Genomic DNA, 21,255 nt, shown 5'->3' on the forward strand with positions numbered 1-21,255 from the left:
ATCTTCTCCTGCCCTCAGACATCAGCACTGTAAGTTCTTAGGTCTTTGGAAAGACCAGTAGTTACACTATCAGCCTCCCCAGTTCCAGACCTTTGCATTGGATCACAACTTATACTGTGGGTTCTCTTGCTTCTCAAGCCTTCTGACTGAGACTGAATTATATCATTGGCTTTCCTGGTTCTCCAGCTTGCAGACAGAAGATGGTGGGACTTCTGAGCCTCTATAACAACAAATTAATGTGTGTGTGCGTGTGTGTGTGTGTGTGTGTGTGTGTGTGTGGTGTATCATACTGATTTTGTATTGATTTTGTTTCTCTGGAGAACTCTGAGGAATATGGTGGATACTCTTGTTTGGAGGTGGTCGTTCCCAAGGCTCTCCAGGTAGCCATGTCCCTCTCATCTTGTGGCTGTGCAATCCCATGGGGTCTCAGAATCCTTTGCTGGATCCTCTGTATCTGGGTAGGAGACAGGGAAAGGACAGGAGCCAACCGTGGGAGGCTCCCATGGGCCAGGCTGTGAGTGAGTCCCATCACTTCTGACTCATAGTCCAATGTCCAGAATGCAGAGACCCTGGCTTCAGAGGAGGCTGGGAAATAGGGTATGACTATGTGTGCAGGAGGAAAGGGAGCAGGTTTGGAGAACAACTGGTCAGTTTCTGTTGCATGCCTCCACACTCAATCCATCCCATTTTCCTGAAATGGCTTCTCTGCAAATGTCTGTTCCCATCAGAGTGTGCCCTTAAAGGGCAGAGGCCACTTCTCACTGGAATCCCATGCTGGAACACAAGGTCTTGGGCATAAAAGGAGCTTGACACGTTTCTGTTGGCTGATAGATGAAGGCATCAATGAAGACTTGGGTTGGATCTCCATCTAATTTTATATAATTTTGGATTAGCATTGTGATTTGCAAATGTCACGCTTAGTTGTGTACATGAAGGGCTCTGATTTGGAAAAGAAGAACCTCTTTCCTTTGGAAACCAACTTGTTCTGACGATCGAGCAAGTCTCAACACCGTTATTCATGGGATGGCAGACAGACTATGTAAACTAGCCTATGTATTATTTTGGCAAAAATAAAATAGGATGGCAAACATCATCATTCTATTCAAAAGACAGAACCTTTTCTTTGGCAATGACTGTCATTATTGGGTTCATTATGTGGTTGATCAGGAAGCCCCCTCAAGAGTCATTTGCCATTAGGGAAAGACACGCAAAGGTTAGTGGGGGTGACAACAGCTGCCCAATGTTTTTAAAAGCCCTGAAATACTATCTAGACCAGGGTTTCTCAGCCTCAGCCCTACTGACATTTTGGGTGGGATCTCTGTTGTGGGGGTGTCCTGTACATTGTAAGGTGTTTAGCTGTGTCAATGGCCTCTGCCCACTGGATGCCAGTAGCTGCTCTCCAATCGTTATGACCGTCCGAAATCTCTCTAGACATTGTCAAACACCCGCTGGAGGTCAAAATCACTCTGGGCCAAGAATTACTAATCTAAAGAGTTCCTGATGAAGGATGCAGAGGCAAGGACCGTGTTTCCCAGCTCTCTCTTGCACCCTCTGTAAGGAGCGGCATGGATCACCAAGCACTATCGTTTTTGACAAGGCGTTTGCGCACACCTCAGTTATGTTTTAGGAAAACGTAGTTATGAACAGTATCTCAGCTGTCACTTTACAGCCCCAGCATGGAGCAAAATGTCAGGTTGGAGGGATGAGGTGAGCAGTTCAGGCTGCCTCAAAGGGGGCTGTTCCAGCAAGATTGTTCCATGCCACATGTCACGCCGGGTGGCATCCACAAAGGGAGTCTTCTGATGGAATCTCAGAAGGGGCTCTCTCCCAGTGGGCCTAGGTCAGTAGAGAGGACTTGGTCATAACATGAGATAGAAAAGCCGGCATTCCTCCTTGGTCACCAGGTGTTGGACGGTCATCGCCTGGCTTCTCTGCCCCATGACCCTAATTCAGAGAGAAGAGAGCATTGCTCAGTGTAACTCTCTTACTTTGAAAAAGGGTTCTCTGCAACATGACTCTACATTTGGTGTCTCCTTTCTGTTTTCAGTTCAGCAACAACCTTGGAAGGTAGACAGACTGGAAAGCATCCATTTCATGGATGAGGAAACTGAGACTAAGGTTGAGTGACTTTTCCCAAGAACTCAAATCATTATATCATGGACCAGATGAGTCCAAGCAACCCAAGTGTTTCCAGTTTGCAGGCTGCTGTTTATAATGCAAATTTAGGTGGAAATTTGGGGTTGTTACGTTCCCAGCCATTTGCCATGATGAACCTGGTGAGGACACAGGGTTTGTAGAACATGTATGCCTCTCATCCTCCCTTAGGCAGGTTGCCTGGGGGATGGGTAAGAACCCAGTGGCCAGGGGAGGGGTTGTGGGGTGGGGTGGGGGTGCTTGTTCTTATGCATGTGGTGAGGACAACATGTGCAATTGTTCTTGTCCAGGACATGTTAGCCATGATTGCCCCTCTCCGGTTTTGTTACCCTGCTATTCAACACAGCTGGTTCTGTTCTCCATAAAACAGGGATGAATCCCTCACAGGGGAATAGGTCTTGTTTTTGTTTTTGAGAAATGTAATTAAAATCTGGAAAGAGTTCACTAGTTCTGGAGAGAAGAGAGGCCCTCGCTCTGTGGCTCATCCCCACGCCTATTGCCTCGGATGCTTTTGAGTATGCTGTTCTTCAGAGGATGCTCTTGTTTTATTTCAGAGTAATTAGTATTTATTAGATTAGCAATTTTTAATGAGACAAGCAATTAGAACTCAGTGAGCTGGCAACATAACAAAGTAAATAGAGGGCATAGAGGTGGGGGATCCAGCACAAAGGGAAGTGGAAGGGTCACCCACATTTTTCCAATGGTCCTGGAGGTACAGGGGCGGCAAGACAATGGGATATGTGGATTATTGGGAAAATGGGGGATGGAAGGGAGCTCCTATCAGTCTGGAATTAAACTACAGGCATTGCATTGATTTTCATGTTTAACCCTCTCAACACCCAATGATAAGGTGCTGCTCTCCAGGAATGCCTGAAAATCCCCTATGTCTCCATTAAACCAACATATTTATGGGCTTTCTGGGTGTATGAGGTCTTTTATTTGATTATCACAAATTCTGAGACTTGTCTATTATTATCCCTATTTGAGAGGTGGGGAAATTGAGGCCCAGACAAGTTAAGGGCCATACACTTAAACACAGCAAGTGTTTACTGAGAGAGTTGTATGGAAAACCAGGCCTGCCCCTTCCATGGCACCATGCCATATCTCAACCTTGATCATAATCAGGTGCAACAACCGGAAATGGGTTCTGGGCCAAAAGATAGACGATGCATTTTGCGTGGGAGACAGGTTGCTGATGCATTCAATGAAGAAACAATTTCCTGACATTTTGCATTTGGTTATGGGCAGTGTAAGGTGAGGGAGACAGAGGCTAATTAGATTTCTGGGAAACAGAGAAGTGGGTAGCAGCAAGATGGGAAGGAAGCTGAGAACTGGAAGGAGGACACATCCTCAGGGAGCAGACAACTGCGTGAAATGGGGGGCAACCAGGATGCCCTTTAAGAAGGAGAAATAGAAGCTAAATGTCAGTCTAAGTGCCTACCTAACCAGAATAACCAGACAGATTTCAGAGAAAACAAGAACTGGGGAGTGACAGTGATTTCTGGCACTCAGACAGTGGTAAAGCTCATTGAGATGAATGTTTGAAATCCAGTTCTCTGCAAAGCCAGGAAAGGAGACCATGTGAATCCCTATTTACTTTCTGTTTCTAGGCTCCATTGTATCTCTCTTCTCAGAGTCATAGGAATTTCGGAAGGCATCAGCTGCCTTAATTAGATTGGAAGGGTCATAGTCTCTCTGTAACTCTTTTGATGCACTCAAATGGCCTGTTTCTTTTATGTAATTAAGCATGTGCAATGTTTTCTATAGAGGATAACTCATTTTCTTGCTTGATCACATTTTCTACTTTGGTCCTTAAACTAAGAAATTCTATCTTTTTGGAAATCATGGAAAGAGATTGTGTCTGTTAGTTCACTCATATCAATTCATGACTCCTGTAGATAGGAAGAGGGACTTCATTGGTCTGGAGGAATGGGCAAAGGGAATGAGCATAGGTGTGTTGGGTTCTTCTGGGCTCTCCCTATCAGCATATCCAGTCTAAGATAATATGTTTTCCTTTTGCTCCTGTCCTCCATAGGGTAAGCAAACCTAAGTGAAGCCCAAATCAGTCTTGGCAACTCAAGACTTAGCCCCTCCGTGATTAATCAGGTAGGATTAGCCCCTTTCTTAGCCCCTCTGTGATTAATCAGGTAGGAGTCAGTTTCAGTTCTCCTTCGGCTGCTTGGGAAGTGTCTGCTCTGCATACCTGGCTTTCCCATTGTGTATATTCCGTGATCTTTATGCTTCCCAGAGGAGATGATAGCTATGCTGAGATGTGAAGAATTACTGGGAATCAGCAAAGAGAAGATGCATTGGAAGAGCCATCCAAACAAAGGGCATGGCATGAGCAGTAAGTAGGTGAGAGATGGGATGATGAAGGTAGGGATGGGCATGTGTCTGCTGTTTCCATAGCCCAGGAGGTAAGGCGGGGAGTACTAGGAGTCAGACTGGAGTGGTCAGTTTGGTCAATATCATGGCATCCTTAGATGCTGAGCTCTGGAGCTCTGACTTTATGATGTAGCCTAATGAGTCCTAAAATACTTTTCTTAGAAAGCCAGTCCTGTGAAATGCTCCTTAGGAAAAAGTCCTGAGGCCAAATATGTTTGGGTAATATCTTAGAGATTCCCAATAAGTAGTAGCCCGCTGGGCACTGAGAAGTCCTCCAATGAAGAAAACTATTCAGTTTATTAACTTGGTAACAATTTTTAACATTCTGAAAAGCCATTTTTTAAAAACCTCTTTGGTAAACACTGCTTATGGGCAATCCAGGGTCTTTGAAAGGTCTTAAAGAAGAGAGTGATTCTATAGGGTTTATCTTTAACAGTGTGCAGAATGGATTTGAAGGAAATAAGGTTGTATATAGGAGACTAGTGAGGCAAGGGTTACAGGAATTCAATGGAGAGATGCTAAGGATACACACAACACTAGGAGATATTAGAAAGTAAGCAGTTTCAGAGACATTTAGGACATAAAACAATCAGAACCTGGAAATCTATTGGATATGATGAGTGAGGGAAGGAAGAGTCAGGATGACTTCCAGGTTAAATCAGGTAGATGGTCATTTCACCAACTAAGAGAAAGAGTACTTTGATATGTTAACTTTGAGGAGTCAATGGTGTGTCAAGGAATAGGTCAGGTATGCAGATGGATTTGAGTCTGGCTCATGGTAGAAGTTTGGGTTGATGTTACAGTCTTTGGAGTTGTTTGTATTTAGTTGGTGATTTGAATAAGACCCCCCAGACCAAGGGTATGTGTAAAGTTAAAACAGTCATGGTCTGCTACTATAATGTTAAGGAATAACTTCAAGGGGCGGAAAGGGGAGGAGGTACCCATGAAGAATTTTGAGAAAGAATGAAAGTGGTGTGAGATAACCCAGAAGCTGTTGCTCCATAGAAGTCACGGGGGTGGGAGATTTAAGAAAAATACAGTGACTCACAGAGTCAAATCTAAGAGACAGGCAGAGTGAGACGAGGCATGGAGGAAGGATGTGGCCATTGGATGTTGGAAGCCCCCTGATACCTTCCTGAGAGTGGTTCCAGGAGGGCAATGGGAAGGAAGGCTGATTTTAATGGGCTTGGAAGTGAATGGAAGTCAGCGAATATCATGGAAGGCAAGTCCTTTAACAAGTTGGGAAGAGAAAAATATGAGAGATGGGATGACACTGAACTGAGAAAGATCTAAGTATGGAGCCAGTGAAGAAGGGGAGGCTAGAGGTACAGGAAAAGAGGGGACAATTTATAGAACAGCAAGAGCAAAGATGGAACTAGAGAATTGAAAAAGGACAAGTGGAAGGTTTTGACAATGGAGTAGGGAGCCCAATTGAGGAAAGATCATTAATTTTAGTATATTTGATCAATGTAGTTGCATGATTTTCCTCCTCCTTGGCAATCTAGCATAGAAATAGAGAGGGTGGGGCCCTGCATTGATAGAGTGATGGAGTTTCATCAGCTGGTTGCAGGGCACAAGGGAATTAAGGATGTTGGTGAAAGAATGGCTTAGAAAGTCCACGTGGAGTAAAAGCACTAGCGGGATGAAAAATGGGCACAAAAGATCCCAAAGACTGGGAGAAAAAGGACAGGCTGAAGGGGGAAGAGTGCTGATAAGGCCAATCTGAAATAAAGTCTTGAGAAGATGGGATAGTCAGATCAGAGGAGAGAATATTAGACATTATGACTTCAGAGGGAGGAAGATCCCAGGGATGAGGAAATAAAGGAAGTGGCTCAGGGAATAGTTACTGAAAGGTCAATGAATTGGAGGCAAAGGTGTTGCAGGGTCTGCTGCAGGGATGATGAGGCTGGAATAGATGACTTCCATGCCCTCCGCTGGGTCTGTGATAGAATGTGCTGGAAGGTATCAGCCAGCATTTTCAGTGCTTGAGGTATATACCTCCACCTACTCTGAACATCTCACCCAGATGTCACACAATCGCCATGAACTCAACTAGACAAAAAATTGATTTCATTGTGTTGTCCCTGAAGCCTGCTTCCCTTCCTGGGCTCCCTCTCCCAATTAATGGTCCACCACCTATTCAATAACTCAAGTCAGAAATCCCCCCAATACAAGCCTCATAATTTCTGTCTTTGATATATCTCATATTCCAGTGCTCTCCTCTTCGTATCTTCCCAATACTATTACCATTTCACCCTCATGGGCCTCTGCTCTGTTACAGTAACTGCAGCCTGCCTGGTTTTCCTACCATAGAAAGCTGCCCCCACTCCATTCATTCTGCCTTCAAGGTGCTCCTACAGTGATTCCCTTAAACTGTTACTCAGAGCGTGCCATTTTTCTGCTCAGCAACAGAAGTTTGAACCCTTAACCAACCATTCAAGGCCCTTCAGTATCTGCCTTCAACCTCATTTCCAGCTTCATTGTCTGTATCTTCTATCCACACATCTTCAACTTCTAGCCAAAGGAGTCTATCTCCTGTCTGCAGCCTCTGAATATTCTAACTCTTTTTCTTTCTTTGGGCTATTGCTTCTGCCTAGAAAGTCTTCTGCCTCCCCCAATGTGCCCTTTAAAATCCCACCCCCTTTTTTAGGACCGGTTCAAATGTCACCCCTTCCATTAATCTAATCTCCCTTTGCCTCTTTCCAACTAAAAGTAATATGCTCCTTTTGTAAATTCTCAAAGGACTTTAATGAAACTTCATACAGTTATAGCATTTTGTCTGGGCTTCTGGTCAATGCCATGCACATCTGACCTCCCCTGTTGTGCTGGGAGCCATTGGGAGTACAGCCAAGTCTTCATGTTTTTCCACATTGCTTCCTTTGAGGTAAGGGGGGGGCCTATAGTTAGAGTCAAGTGGGAATCTCAGTTTCACCACTTGGAAGCTGTGTGACTTGAGTAAGTTTCTGAACCACTCTGCGTTTTAGGTTCCTCAACCCTGAAACAGGGATAATGATACTGACCTCCCAGCATTGCTGTGAGAATTAAAGGAGGCAGCAAAGGCAAAGCAATGACACTTGCCTGGCATATTGTAGGTGCTAAATAAGCACCTCCTTTCCCTATAAAGTCATAGTTTTGACTATGTGAAAAAAAAAATGGAATGAAGGGAATCAGTTGTTACCCATGACTCTCTTTTGGAGAGGACCTGTGATATGGTTTGGATCTGTGTCCCCACCCAGACCTCACGTTGAAATGCAATCCCCAGTACTGGAGGTGGGATCCAGTGGTGGGTGATTGGATAATGGGGGCAGTTTCTCCTGGTTTAACACATCCCCTTAGTGCTGTTCTTGTGATAGAGTTCTCAGGAGATCTGGTGATTTAAAAGTGTATGGTACCCCCCATACCCGGCTTTTCCTTTTGCTCCAGCCACGTGAGACACGCCTGCTTCCTCCTCCCCTTCCATCATGGCTGAAAGTTTCCTGAGGCCTCCCGAGAAGCTGCAATGCTTCCTGTATAGCCTGCAGAACCGCGAGCCAATTAAACCTCTTTTCTTTATAAATTACCCAGTCTCAGGTAGCTTTTATAGCAATACAAGAAGAGACTAATACAACCTGTTTACTGGGCAAGGGAAAGAAGCAAGGCGGTAGGACCAAAGAAGATTTCTTCTCTTTTACTTCCAGGATTTTCTTTAATGAACATCTCTTATGTTTTAACTTAGAAAGCATTTCTGTAAGTGTGTGTATACATACAAGTACATACATATAAGTATTTACACATATAAAACACTTGTAAGTTTATAAATATAAACATTTATATATGTATACACATACTTATATATGTATATAAGTGTTTGTATATAAGTATATATATGTGTGAGTAGACATATATACACATATGCATACACACACACACTTATTTTATATTAGAAAAGCCTTTATTCACTGACCACTCCAGAAATGTTTTTGGGCTTGCTCCTGAGTTTACATCTGAAGACCGCCAGCTAAGGCTGCTTTAAAATGATCATCTCTCTGAACAGTCCTGAAGTTACCCAGATCCTCTATGGAGATCCTGCTCTCCCCTCATTTTCACATTCAATTTCCTTTCATTTGTCTCTAGGGCAACTCCTGCAATGAGAAGTTTTAATTGTTTAATCCTCCACCAGGACTGGAAAGGGCATACAGAGCATGTTTAATAATTTGTTTTTCCTGTTGGAGTGGGTGATGGATGAGATGCATTCATGTGCTATTTCTTCCCCAGATATGTTGCTGCCATTCTCCTTGAGGTGGGGAGAGCCATCATGCTGAGGATCCTGAGATATGCAGGGGCCGCTCGAAAGCCCTAGAGAATGAGAGGTGCTGGGCAGGGATGGGGGCTAATGTGAGTCTGAGGTGGGATGTAGCTGAAAGAACACTGGATGAGGAGACAGCCTCATCTGTGTTTGGCCTCAGTTCTGCTGTGTCCTTACTTTGTGACTTCAGGCAAATGCTTTATCTTTCTGGCCCTCAGTTGGTCATTGGGAACATGAGAGCACAAACACCCATTTTCTAAGCCTCTTGGAGGGCTAAGCAAAGGTCATTAAAGACCCCAGCCACAGTCTCTATGCATGAAGTAAAGGCTCGATAGATGAAATCCCGGGAACCCACGGCTCCTCATGTGACTGGAGAATATGGCTTCTCAGAGAATGCTGATGTTCACGTGACATTCAATTTCAGGGCAAGCACCTACTAGGCATGTCCAGATAATACGGACACGTCTGCCTCTGTCCTCAGGACATGACAATGTAGTGTAGCTTGGGAAAGGATGAGGAGATACTGTTAGTCCTCAAGTCCAGAAGAGTTGGCTGGGCCAAGCAGGGTCCTAGGGAGTGCATCTCAAAGGCTGCAGGAGACTCCAGAAAGCAGCAGGAGCAACCTGTCCCCAAGATCTGACACCAGAGGCATAGTCTTTGTTCATGAATATTGACACCTGAATATTTCACAGATGAAGAAACAGAGGCCCAGGAAGGTTCAAGTGTCCCATCCAAAGACACAGGTTCTGCCTGACATAGGGAATTCAGCTGCCACTTCTTGTATAAGTTAGTAAACAGGTGATGATGCTCTTACTGCCGACTGGTGACCTCAGAAGGTTTCTGATCCTCCCCACCCTTCCACAATCCATTCTTCCTACTTGATCGCATCATTGTCCTGGGGAGCTGCCCTCATTCCTGCATGCCCTGGTGCAAACACCTTTAATGGACTCCCATAGCACATGCAAGTCCTAGGGACAAAATCCAGGGCTCTGCAAAGCCTAACTTCAACTCACCTCCCTAACCTTACCTGTGATTACAAAGTTCTTCTTGGTCGTCTCCTCCCAAGCACCCTAGGCTCTGGATTGCTATAACCTTCCATCTCACAATCCTTGTCATTTCCTTCCTCCATGCCTTTGTTTATCTTAGTCCTTTTCCTCACCCTTTCCTTTGTTTCACAAGCTCCTCTTCATCACCTCTTGCCTTTGAAGTTCTAGTTAAATGTGACCTCCTTGGAAGGAACCATGTCCTGTGCTCACAAGGCACTGCCTGTCCCTCTGGAGTTGCCCCGTCACACCTTCCCATGGAGTGGAGCCATTTGTGTTCATTACCCACTCATGAGTGAGCTCCTCAAGAATGGGAGAATGAGGCTGATATGCCTCTGTGACCCCAACTCCCACCCAGGGTTTGGCATGGAGGAGGTGCCCAGTGTGCACTTACTGAATAAATAAATAAGTGAGCATAGTTCCTATTAACCTGCCAGGAGCTTGGGGTAAACAGGGCATGGTGGGGTGGGGTGGTTGACTGGGGGAATTGAGAACATATGAGTTGCTGAGAGGAATGGGCAACAAAGGCAGGGAAGGAGGCTGGGCTCAGACAAGGAGCTATGGTGAGAAACTGTACCAGCCTGGGGGTTGTGTGTCATAGGTGCCATGGTGGAGGCGGTGGGTAGACATCATAATGCCTGTTAGCATGTAATGGATTCCTATGGGGTGCCCAGACTTGTATTGGATTCATCCCATGCCTTCCTTCATTTGCTCCTTATAATAACCCTACAAAGCATGTTTCATTATCCCCATCAGTTATTATTATTCATATTTTTCAGACTAAGAATTCAAGACTAAGTTGGGTATGGTGGCACGCACCTGTAGTCTCAGCTACTTGGGAGGCTGAGGCAGGAGAATCACATGAACCTGGGAGGCGGGGGTTGCAGTGAGCCAAGATCGTGCCATTGCACTCCAGCCTGGCCACACAGTGAGACTCTGTCTCAAAAAAAAAAAAAAAAAAAAAAGAATTCAAGACTAAGAAGAGTGAAGTATAAAGTAATTCACCCACAGATACCCAGCTAGTGAGTGGCAGACCTGAAAGTGAAACTGGTTCTATTTGGCATCAAAATCTATGCTTTTAGCCACCTCACCACATTCATGTGACATCCGACAAAGTGGTGCCTTCACCTGCTACTAAGTCTTGCCAGGGCTAGTTCCAGAGCCAAGACTACGAAGTGGACAATGATCAATGAAGTGCTAAGTGAACAGGTGTCATGTAAATAGCTTGGATCTCTGCATGCATGTGTGTATTGTATATGTTTGCTAAAGACCTTGTTACAGTGTTTTTAGGCATGGCTCACTTTAAAGGTTGTCACAGTCACAGTTGGCCAAGCTGTCTCGTATTCATTACTCATTTGATACACACACCTGCTCAATGATGCTGGTATCATTAGTCTCCATAATGATTCTCCCATCATTTCACAGATGGGGTTCAGAAAGATCAGGTGGCAGATCCATAGTCACACTCTAGTTAATTGATAAGACTGAGAATTCAATGCATGCCTATTGCCTTCTCTTACAAGTCTTGGGGTATTTGAGTGTAATTCAATAATGACAACCCCTTCTCTGTCCAAAAGGGGTCAATGGAACATCAAGCTGTCACAAAGGCTAGGTTGGAGGGCATGGCTTATATCCTTGGGTAAGTAGGCTTACTAAACTTAAACCCTAAAGTTGGACTTGCTTAACTTCCCAGTCCCAGCAGCTGGAGTGTGACAGGACACTGGGTCTATATGGAGAGGGGTCTGCCCAGATTAGCTTTAGGACGTGGAGAAGCAGAGAACTAATGTTTCCACAAGCAGGTTCACTCTCAAGATAAAGACAAGGAACCAACCTCAGCCTGCCTGCTTTGTTTTTCATATTTGCAAATCAAATAAGTCACTTCAGCCCCCAGAGAGATTTAATAAAGGAGCAGAGAAAGACTTCTAATAAAATTCCCTCCACATGGAAGGAAATAGGAGACATTGGGAGTTACGTTAATCATGCTCATTTCTTAACAGCGTGAATATCAAGAGTTAGAAATAAGAGTTCCTGGCTGGGTGCGGTGGCTCACTCCTGTAATCCTAGCACTTTGGGAGACCGAGGCAGGTGGATTGCCTGAGCTCAGGAGTTCGACACCAGCCTGGCCAACACAGTGAAACCCCATCTCTACTAAAATACAAAAAATAGCCAGGTGTGGCAGCATGCACCTGTAATCCCAGCTACTCGGAAGGCTAAGGCAGGAGAATTGCTTGAACAAGGGAGGCAGAGGTTGCAGTGAGCCGAGATTGCTCCACTGCACTCCAGCCTTGGGTGACAGAGTGAGACTCTGTCTCCAAAAAAAAAAACAAAACAGAAATAAGAGTTCCCACGTGACAGCAAGAATCACTGAAAATGCTGGACCCACTGTCAATGCTGTATTGTTGCAAAGAAAATGTTTTTCTTGCCTAACTTTAAAGCCACACATCCCTGGGAATTTCCAACTAGAACACAGCTGGCAAAGTGGACACCCTCTCCCTGCAGCCTCGTTGAAAATGACCTCCTTTACCTTTCCTCACTGAGAATATGCCCAGTGAGGACTGTGGCAGCAGAGTCAGGGAGAATTTTCTAGCTCATTAGGGTTAGGAAATGAAGACAAGGGCTCTCTTGTAATCAGCAGGAAGCTATGATAGAAAAGAATGCCTTTTAAATTTGAAGTGCAAAACTAGAAAATAGAAAATTATTAGGGGGATTTGATGTGAAGTTTCACATCAAACTTGCCTGAAGTTTCAGGACTCTTTTCAAGGCTGTGTGTTTTGAAGATAAGATTTTTAAATAATGTAGGAAGGTACAGTCTATACTGATGGGTTCAGGATATGCTAACCCAAAATATGGCACCTTGGTGTTTGAGAAAATGGCCGAAGCAGGAAGGTCATTCTCACCATCCGCCTCCCTTTCCCCCTGAAGCAGGTCTCCTTTGAGAGGCCCCTCCCTGTACCGGAAGGAAGGAACATTCTTATCTTTGAAGACACAGGGTCACAGAGAAGAATCTGAACAGGACTTGCTAAGTTCTTCCAGTTTGTCACCATTTGCTCATACCATCTTTGTCCAGTTATATTTCTCCAAAGCTATCAACTCTTCATCAAACTTAGCATAAAAATTGTAAAACCTTATACATTTCTTCAGTTCTTCCTTTTCCTTAGGAAGCCTCCCATGTCACCTAAAACTTAAATAAAATAAATCTGTATGCTTTTCTCTTGTTAATCTGTCTTTGTGAGGCCTCAGTCATGAATTTAGTGATAGATGAATTTAGTGATAGATCCTTCCTCCCTTACAGTGCCTAGAAATGCATTAGGTTAAATTTAATAATAATTGTTTGGAAATGCCAAAGTGTCCCTGGGTATTTATCCCTTTTTAAAAAAAAATCAGCTTTATGGAGGCATAATTTACACACAATAAAATTTACCAATTTTAAGTGTATAATTTATAAATTTTGACAAGTGTATGCAGTCATGTAATCACTAGTAATAATTATTGATTAGAAAAATATCAAATTCTTTTTATAGTGTTTTTGTCTTTTATAAAACTTCATGAGGTCATTCAGCATTCTCTAAGACTTACCAGATTTAACTAATTTTATAGAAAATTCTACTTTTGATTAAGGACAGGAGCGATTGAAAATCTTCCTTCCATCAGTGTGCACTTCTTTTTCTTTTTTTCTTTTTTTTTGAGACAGAATCTTGCCCTGTCACCCAGACTGGAGTGCAGTGGTGTGATCTTGGCTCATTGCAACCTCCACCTCCTGGGTTCAAACGATTCTCCTGCCTCAGCCTATCGAGTAGCTGGGATTACAGGCACCTGCCAACATGCCCAGCTAATTTTTATATTTTTAGTAGAGATGGGGTTTCACCATGTTGGCCAGGCTGGTCTTGAACTCCTGACCTTGTGATCTGCCCGCCTTGGCCTCCAAAAATGCTGGGATTACAGGCGTGATGCACTTTTAAATTGAAGCCATGCAGTAGGGCAGCCCAGCCTGCTGCAAGGGAAAGTGTCTCCAAGGGGGAGAAAAAACATTGGCTTGATAGCAAAGATTATAAACCTAAATTAATGAAATAGCTAGAAATAGTTGAGCAGAGGTTGGTGGCATTGAGGAATGCTGCTGCCCACACTGCACCCACACCCTCTCAGAATGGCTCACACACTCATCCCAGCACACATTTACATAACATTTCACCGTTAGAAAGTGCTTTCACAACCATTTTACAGTTTAGAAAGTGCTATCACATCCATTAACTTATTTAATCTCTTCCTGCTTGCCCTGAGCTAAACAGGTCCTGAAATGAATTTACCCAGAGCTGGATCATAAAAATATTCATCTCTGTTTGCCTGCATCTCCCTTGCCAGGCATGGAGCTCTCTTAATGGCAAGGTGGATGGCCCCACTGCCATCAGGCTGGAAATGAATTGGGGACTATTCATCATTTCTTGGGTTCTGTCCCCACCAAACACTGGGTGCCAGGGCTAATAAACCAGGGAGTCTGATCCAACTGTAATTTGGAACTCTGGGCTCTGCAGCCAAGTCCCTGCTGCTCTGGCTGGGATTTGGGGGAGTATCAAAGGGCGATGCAGAAGGAGGATCCAGAGTGAATTTCAAGAAAAAAAGTCTTCGCATTCTTCTTCTAAAACCTAACTGTGGGGGTAAGGGAGAGTCCTTGAGTGACTAAGGGCTGAAGATCTCCATCTTCAGAGGACATGCTCTGCAAGCCTAGGACATGCACAGAAATGAGACGGGGGATGAATTATGCCAAACCTCATCGCAACTCCCAAGTAAAACCAGGGGAAACCAGGTTACCGTGTACGTCAAGGTCACCCAGGGGAATGACTTAGGAGTCAGAGAGCATGAATCCTACTGCCCACTGTGGTGTCAAGTTGCTGTTCACCCTTGAACAAGCCTTTTGCCTTCTCTGATCTTCAATTATTTTATTTGTAAAAGAAGGAAAGTTGATGATTTGATTTCTGTGTGTCTTCTAGAACTGAAATTATAGGGCTCCGTGGAAGGTGAGCTAAGGGAGATATGGAAGAGTGGTTTGAATGGTGGGCTGAAGAAGGAAGCTTCTGTGTGTGCACTGTGGGTACAGGAATCTCAGTACCACAATCTTCTTTTCACCTCCCGATGACTCTAATCAACCCCCATCTCTCCTCTCACCCTGTCTCGTGTGTGTGTGTGTTCAGCCTCCCTAAGAGCCTCTTGGATGCTGCTTCAAATGTAGAACCCTGAGAGAGTGCCCCCGTTTTCAACATGACAGGTCAGTATACATGGCAAAGGCTTTGGAGCAAGCAGATATTGATTCAAATACTCCATCCTCACTAGCTGCGCATTCCCCACTACCTCTCCCTTCTGATCCATTCCTGCAAGGAGGGATATGGCTACCTATCTTGCAGGGCTATTGAGAAAATGAGATGGATAGGAAAACCACCTAACACACGGAAGCCCTTTAATGGGTGACAGTTATTATTAAATAACAACATTTAAGTAGTCAGAGAATCAAGACACTGACATTGTCCCTCCATTGTTCCCATTGTGGAAATGTAGCTTGACCATTTGTCCTAGAAGCCCTTCCTCCCCGTCTCTCTGCAAAGGGGAACAGGCTTGGAGGAGAAGCCTGGGAGTCATGTCCCAGACACATGCTTACCAGCTGAGGGAGGGTGAGTCCCCTGAGCCAGTATTTCCTGTGTTTGTGTATTCACTCGTTCACTTGGCAGGCATTTGTTGGGCATTGACTGTGTGCTGGAGGGGTGCTTGTAAGCCCCAACGTTGTAACAAGGATGTGTAGCCCCATCTCTGCCAGCCTCAAGGGTTGACATGAGGCTCTGAGGAGATGATGTCTGGGAAGCACTTGGTGGGATTGAAGGAGTATTTTGAGCATTGTGCATTATGAGTATTAATAAAGTTATTACTATAATGATATACAAGGCAAGGTATAATACAGGTAGATGAGGCAGGAATGGCCAGAGACCGTGCTGGGAGGGGCTTATTTAGGGATCCAGCTCCATGCACCAGTAGGACTCCCAGCTGGGGAGGAATCAGGCAGTAGGTTTGTGCCCCTGCAAGGGCAGGAACACGCCCTGACATTGCACATCCCCCATCCCCAGTGGCCAACTAGGTGCCAGGCACAAGAGGGTTCCCAGAAAGGATGGAAGGGAGAGACGGGTGTGGCAGCTGTTTCAGCTGAACAGCATAAATAGAGGGATGCGGGCAGGAATGCTCTATGCATGTTTGGAGGAACGGACTCCCCTGTGGTCTGAAGGAGTCTGGATGTCCAGGAGTTCCTAAGGGATCGTGTCATTTTCAGAAACAGGATCTTCCACATCCCGGCCACTGTGAGGCCTGTAAAGTGCCCTTTCACTGCAAGTGTCCAGTGTTCAGCAGTTTGATCCGAGGTGCAGTTTGAAGTGGTTGCAATGCATGCTTCCTGCTAATTGTTCAGCTCTGTTACACCATGGACTCTCAGTCAGTAAGACTAGAGCTAATGAAATTGCCTATCTGAACACTTAGGAAAAAATAATAACACAGAATTGCAATCATTTACTATATTTCAGGATTGTTCTAAGCCTTTTATTATATATTAGTCTATCGTCACACCCATTTTACAGATAAGGACATGGTGGCAAGCAGAGGTTAAGTGAATGTCCAAAATCATACAGCTAGTAAGTGTCAGAGGTAGGATCTGAACCTAGGCACCTGGATTCCAAAGGCCATCATTTTAACTGCTACAACATATTACCCTGGACAAAATAGACGTGGTTCCATTTGAGTTTACAGACTAATGGTTGAGAGGTTCTGAGATTCAAAATCAATTGACAAACAAATCAATTTTAAAGAAGACAAGTGTTGAGACAGGGATTAGTCTGAGAGACCCTTTTTAGATAGGGTGGTCAGAGGCTACTTGGGAGGCTGAGGCAAGAGAATTGCTTGAACCCAGGAGGCGGAGGTTGCGGTCAGCCGAGATTGTGCCACAGCACTCCAGCCTGGGCAACACAGTGAGACTCCATCTCGTAAAAAAAGAAAAGAAAAGAAAAGAAAATAAGGTAGAACATAACTCTCCAACTCCCCACTCCTTAAGTGTGGGCTACGCAAAGTGACTTCCTTCCAAAGAGCATAGCATGGACAGGGGGAGGGAGGAAAGAGTAATTTACAATTGAGAAATCTAACAAGCACTACCATTGCCCAGTGGCCAAGATCAGCATCCAGAGTGATGCGTAGTGAGAACAGCAGGCAGCCTCCCTTGGTATGATGTGAGGACCTTTGTGATCTTCCCAAAACCTCATAACCCCAGTCTAATCATGAGAAAAATATCAGAAAAATCCCAGTCGAGGGACAGTCTACAGAATACCTGAGAGCAGGCTGGGTGCGGTGGCTCATGTGTTTAATCCCAGCACTTTGGGAGGCCAAGGTGGGCAGATCACCTGAGACTGGGAGTTTGAGACCAGCCTGACCAACATGGAGAAACCCCATCTCTACTAAAAATACAAAAAATTAGCTGGGCATGGTGGCACGTGCCTGTAATCCCAGCTACTCAGGAGGCTGAGGCAGGAGAATCGCTTGAACCTGGGAGGCAGAGGTTGCGGTGAGCCAAGATCGTGCCATTGCACTCCAGCCTGGGCAACAAGAGCGAAACTCCATCTAAAAAAAACAAAAAGCAAAAAACAAAAAACCTGTGAGTAATCCTCAAAACTGTCAAGGTCATCAAAAACAAGGAAAGTCAGGGAAACCATCACAGCCAAGAGGACCCTAAGGGGACGTGACAACTAAAGCCATGGGTCATCCTGGATGGAATCTTGGAACTGAAAATAAAAAAACCCACAACAGATTAAAAACTAAGGAAATCTGAACAAAGTATGGATGTTAATAAATAATAAGTTGTCACTATTGGTTCATTAACTGTGACAAATGTACCATACTAATGTAAGATGCTAAGAATAGGAAAAACTGGGTGTGGAGGATATGGGAACTCTGTACTATCTTCACATTTTTTTCCTTTATATCTAATGCTATTCTAAAATTAAAAGTTTACTTTAAAAATTCCACTGACTGGGTTCATTCAGTGGAGAGACAAACGGTTCTGTACTCTTTCTCAGAATCTATGTGTCTCCTTGTATTCTAAAATAATACATATTCATTTTGAAGTTTATGATTTTGAAAAAGTGACACTTTCAAACTATTGCGTTTCAGAGAGCAGGGATGAATGTAATACATTTAGAATGATGCTGAAGACTTCTTTAGCTCTCACAATGGTTGACAAGTCATTGGTGCTTAGTGATAATGTTTGTGTCTCTGTTCCTCCAGCTACAACAAAAATACTTTAGACTAGGTTATTTATATAGAGAGCTGAATTTCATTTCTCACAGTTCCAGAGGTTGCGAAGTCCAAGGTCAAGGCACCAGCAGATTCAGCGTCTGGTGAAGGCTCTCTCTTTGCTTCCAAGATGGCGGCTCTTACCGCATCTTCACATGGCGGGAAGGGTGAAAAAGGGCTGCTTCCCTCACGCTAGCACAGGGAGTTCTTTTTATACAGGCACCAGTCCCATTGATAAGAGTGGAGCTGTCGTGGCCCAATCACCTCTTAAAGGCCTCACTTTTTTTTTTTTTTTTTTTTTTTTTTTTTGAGACGGAGTCTTGCTCAGTCACCCAGGCTGGAGTGCAGTGGCGCCATCTCGGCTCACTGCAAGCTCCGCCTCCCGGGTTCACGCCATTCTCCTGCCTCAGCCTCCCAAGTAGCTGGGACTACAAGGCCTCACTTTTCAATATTATTGCATTAGAGATTGTTTCAGCATGAATTTGGAAGGGACACAAACATTCAAACGATAGCAACTGGCTTAGCATTGAAAGCACTGGCTTGGCCTTTAGACAGACCTGGGTTTAAATCTAATCTACCAGCTGGGGCTTTGGATAAGTCCATTCAATCTCTCAGGGCCTTGATTTCTCCACCAGCAAAACGGGAATAAAGTATCTGCTTTGCATTCAATACTTTCCTGAGGATTAAATGAAATACAATACATGAAGCACCTTGCAAAAGCTGCAAGATTCTTGGTCCCTCATATGCACTACATAAATGACAACTTCCAAGAAAGTCATATTCAAGTCAGCACCCTGCCTTGGATACGATTGGAGTTGTCTGGGTTACTTAAAATTTACCAACACACAAATCACCCAAGGATCTAGACAAAAGGCAGAGTCTGGTTCAACAGGTTGTGGGGGTTGAGAGTAAATGCCACATCTCTCACAGGTGTCTGGGCGATAGCAACGCTGCTGGACCGGGGCCCCTGCTGAGTAGGGATGACCTCGGCTGTGGAGCTCCCGCTGACCAAAACCACTTGGTGCTCTTGGGCAAGCGAGCTTCCCTCGCTGACGCTTACTCTCCCATCTGTAAAACAAAACAAAGAAATGCAAAATAAAAACAAGAACTATTTGCTTTCCAAGAGCATAGATTTGCTTCTTAGTGTGATATGACTGGTCTGCCTGGCGCTGCCTGGCTCTGCAGCTGCAGACCCAGCCGTGGGAACCAGAACGGTAGCTGCAAGGAAAGCCTCTAGGGATTTCTCAGGGGGTTATCCAGGTTCCTGCTTAACTCCCTACTTAAGGTAGGGGATTTTTATAAAGATCATAGTGCAGACCTCTAACAGACTCAAGGGAATACAAAAACCAAAACAAACAAAACTTCTAATTTTACGGATAAAACTAACTGGAACAAACTGCATTATTTTCATCTGAATTCCTTTCCTCGTGGCTCATTTTGACACGGAGAAAATAAACTGCCATCTACCCCCAAACCAGCTGCTTCCAGTCAGAGCAAATGGATCATGATTTAATGAAGACAGCCATCTGTTACAGGGTAAAAATCCTAATTAAGCAATATATGAATCAGAACAAAATTAGCCATCAGGTCATTAGACTTCTGTAACTGCTGAAAGGAGCGTGGTATCACTACCACGTGGGGCAGTGCTTCTCCAAGCACCAGACTGCAAGGAGAAACCCATCCCTCCCCTGGAATGCTGCAGCCCAAACAGGAGGGATTGGAAGATTCTGGGGTGCTAATTGAAATAAATAACCTGCTTTCAGAGAAGCTCTGGTGTCCTACGTAATGAATGTGCTTCTTGTCTGTCCAACATGTCAGTTTGACAGATGCTTTCGCACCTAGGAGGACCTGAACCCTCCTCTGCTAACCCCTTGTGTAGGTCTGACAGTGGGAGCTGCAGGTCCAGTGACTCACTCGAGACCACGGTGGGAAAGGAGCCAAGGCAAGGCCAGCATCCGGATGTGTGGCCTCCACATCCTGCCACCGACACTGCCTTCTCCTCAGACGAATGTCCCCAAGGAGGGTGTGTTATCCCAAATTAATGAGAGACTCTAATGACTGAGGCTCTTGGCTCTGCAAGATTGGATGCCTCTCTGAGTCTTTCTGATGCTAAGGGGATGACTCTAGCACACTGCAAAGCTGCTGAAAGTTTTCTACACCACACTCTACTTGGCCAGAGGACCAGCTGACTAAAAGACCCTGGCTGTCTTTCATTTCTGTTTCAGTAATGCTGATAGCTCTGCATCCTGCACGTAGTAGGTACTCAATAACTAAACGTCGAATGAGTGAAGAATATGTGAATAAACTTGACAAGTCAAAATTTGCTGATGTCCCTTCTGCCCATTGTTTTCCCTTGGGCTTGTTTCCAGTGCTGCTATGCTTAGCAAGCCTTTTCTCCCTCCAGATGTTTGATAGATATTCAAGTCTAGTTCTGGTGGTGTACGGATTTTCTCACACTTACCTAACCTCTGTCATCCAGCTGGAATGTATTTTGATACGTGATACAAGAAGCTTTTCTCTTGGCTCCCTACTTCTTCATTCTCCACGTGACCACAGAGTTCTACACAAGTGTAGGTTAAAGCTGGACACAGTTAGACGTTGCTGTGAGCCTGAGTGCATCCTGAGGTTTTTTCTCAGGTATGTTGATTGAAAGTGTCTAACATTAGACGGCCCCAGGAAAGGAAGTCTTAATTATCTCAGCACAAGTGGAAAAAAACAAGACGGGTAGTTAACTATGTTGTCTTTAGGTCCTAAACTTTAACTCATTATTGAAATTCAGGTCCAGGTCCATTTCTCCTGGGAAACCTTTCTTGTGATGCAGCCTCAGTCTAGGTTTGATAACTGCCTTTGGGCCCCACAGCGTTGTCTTACCTGCCTATGAGTAATCACATGGGATGGCTGCTCAGTATCGACTGAGCTGATTCTTCTTTGTCCCCCTCAGGGAAGGGACCTTGCCTTCTCATTGATTTGCTGTTGTTTCTCCAGCCCCTGGCACAGCCCTTGCTCGTAGCAGGTCCTCAGTAAGTACATGTCTAATCAATGTCCAAACTCATGAATAAATGGCACCTGTGACATTCC

At 44.7% G+C, this 21,255-nt stretch overlaps 1 long non-coding RNA gene across 1 annotated transcript in view; it reads left to right on the forward strand.

Moving 5' to 3' along the window:
- LOC140710053 (uncharacterized) overlaps positions 1-12,420 on the forward strand; it is a 40,236-nt gene extending 27,816 nt beyond the window's left edge. Inside the window, exon 3 of the long non-coding RNA XR_012090919.1 lies at positions 10,647-12,420. This is a non-coding gene — a long non-coding RNA (uncharacterized lncRNA). The remainder of the gene's footprint in view (positions 1-10,646) is intronic.
- The last annotated feature ends 8,835 nt before the right edge of the window (positions 12,421-21,255 follow it).

The sequence above is a fragment of the Chlorocebus sabaeus genome, chromosome 24 (genome assembly GCF_047675955.1).
Source record: "Chlorocebus sabaeus isolate Y175 chromosome 24, mChlSab1.0.hap1, whole genome shotgun sequence".
NCBI lineage: Eukaryota > Metazoa > Chordata > Mammalia > Primates > Cercopithecidae > Chlorocebus > Chlorocebus sabaeus.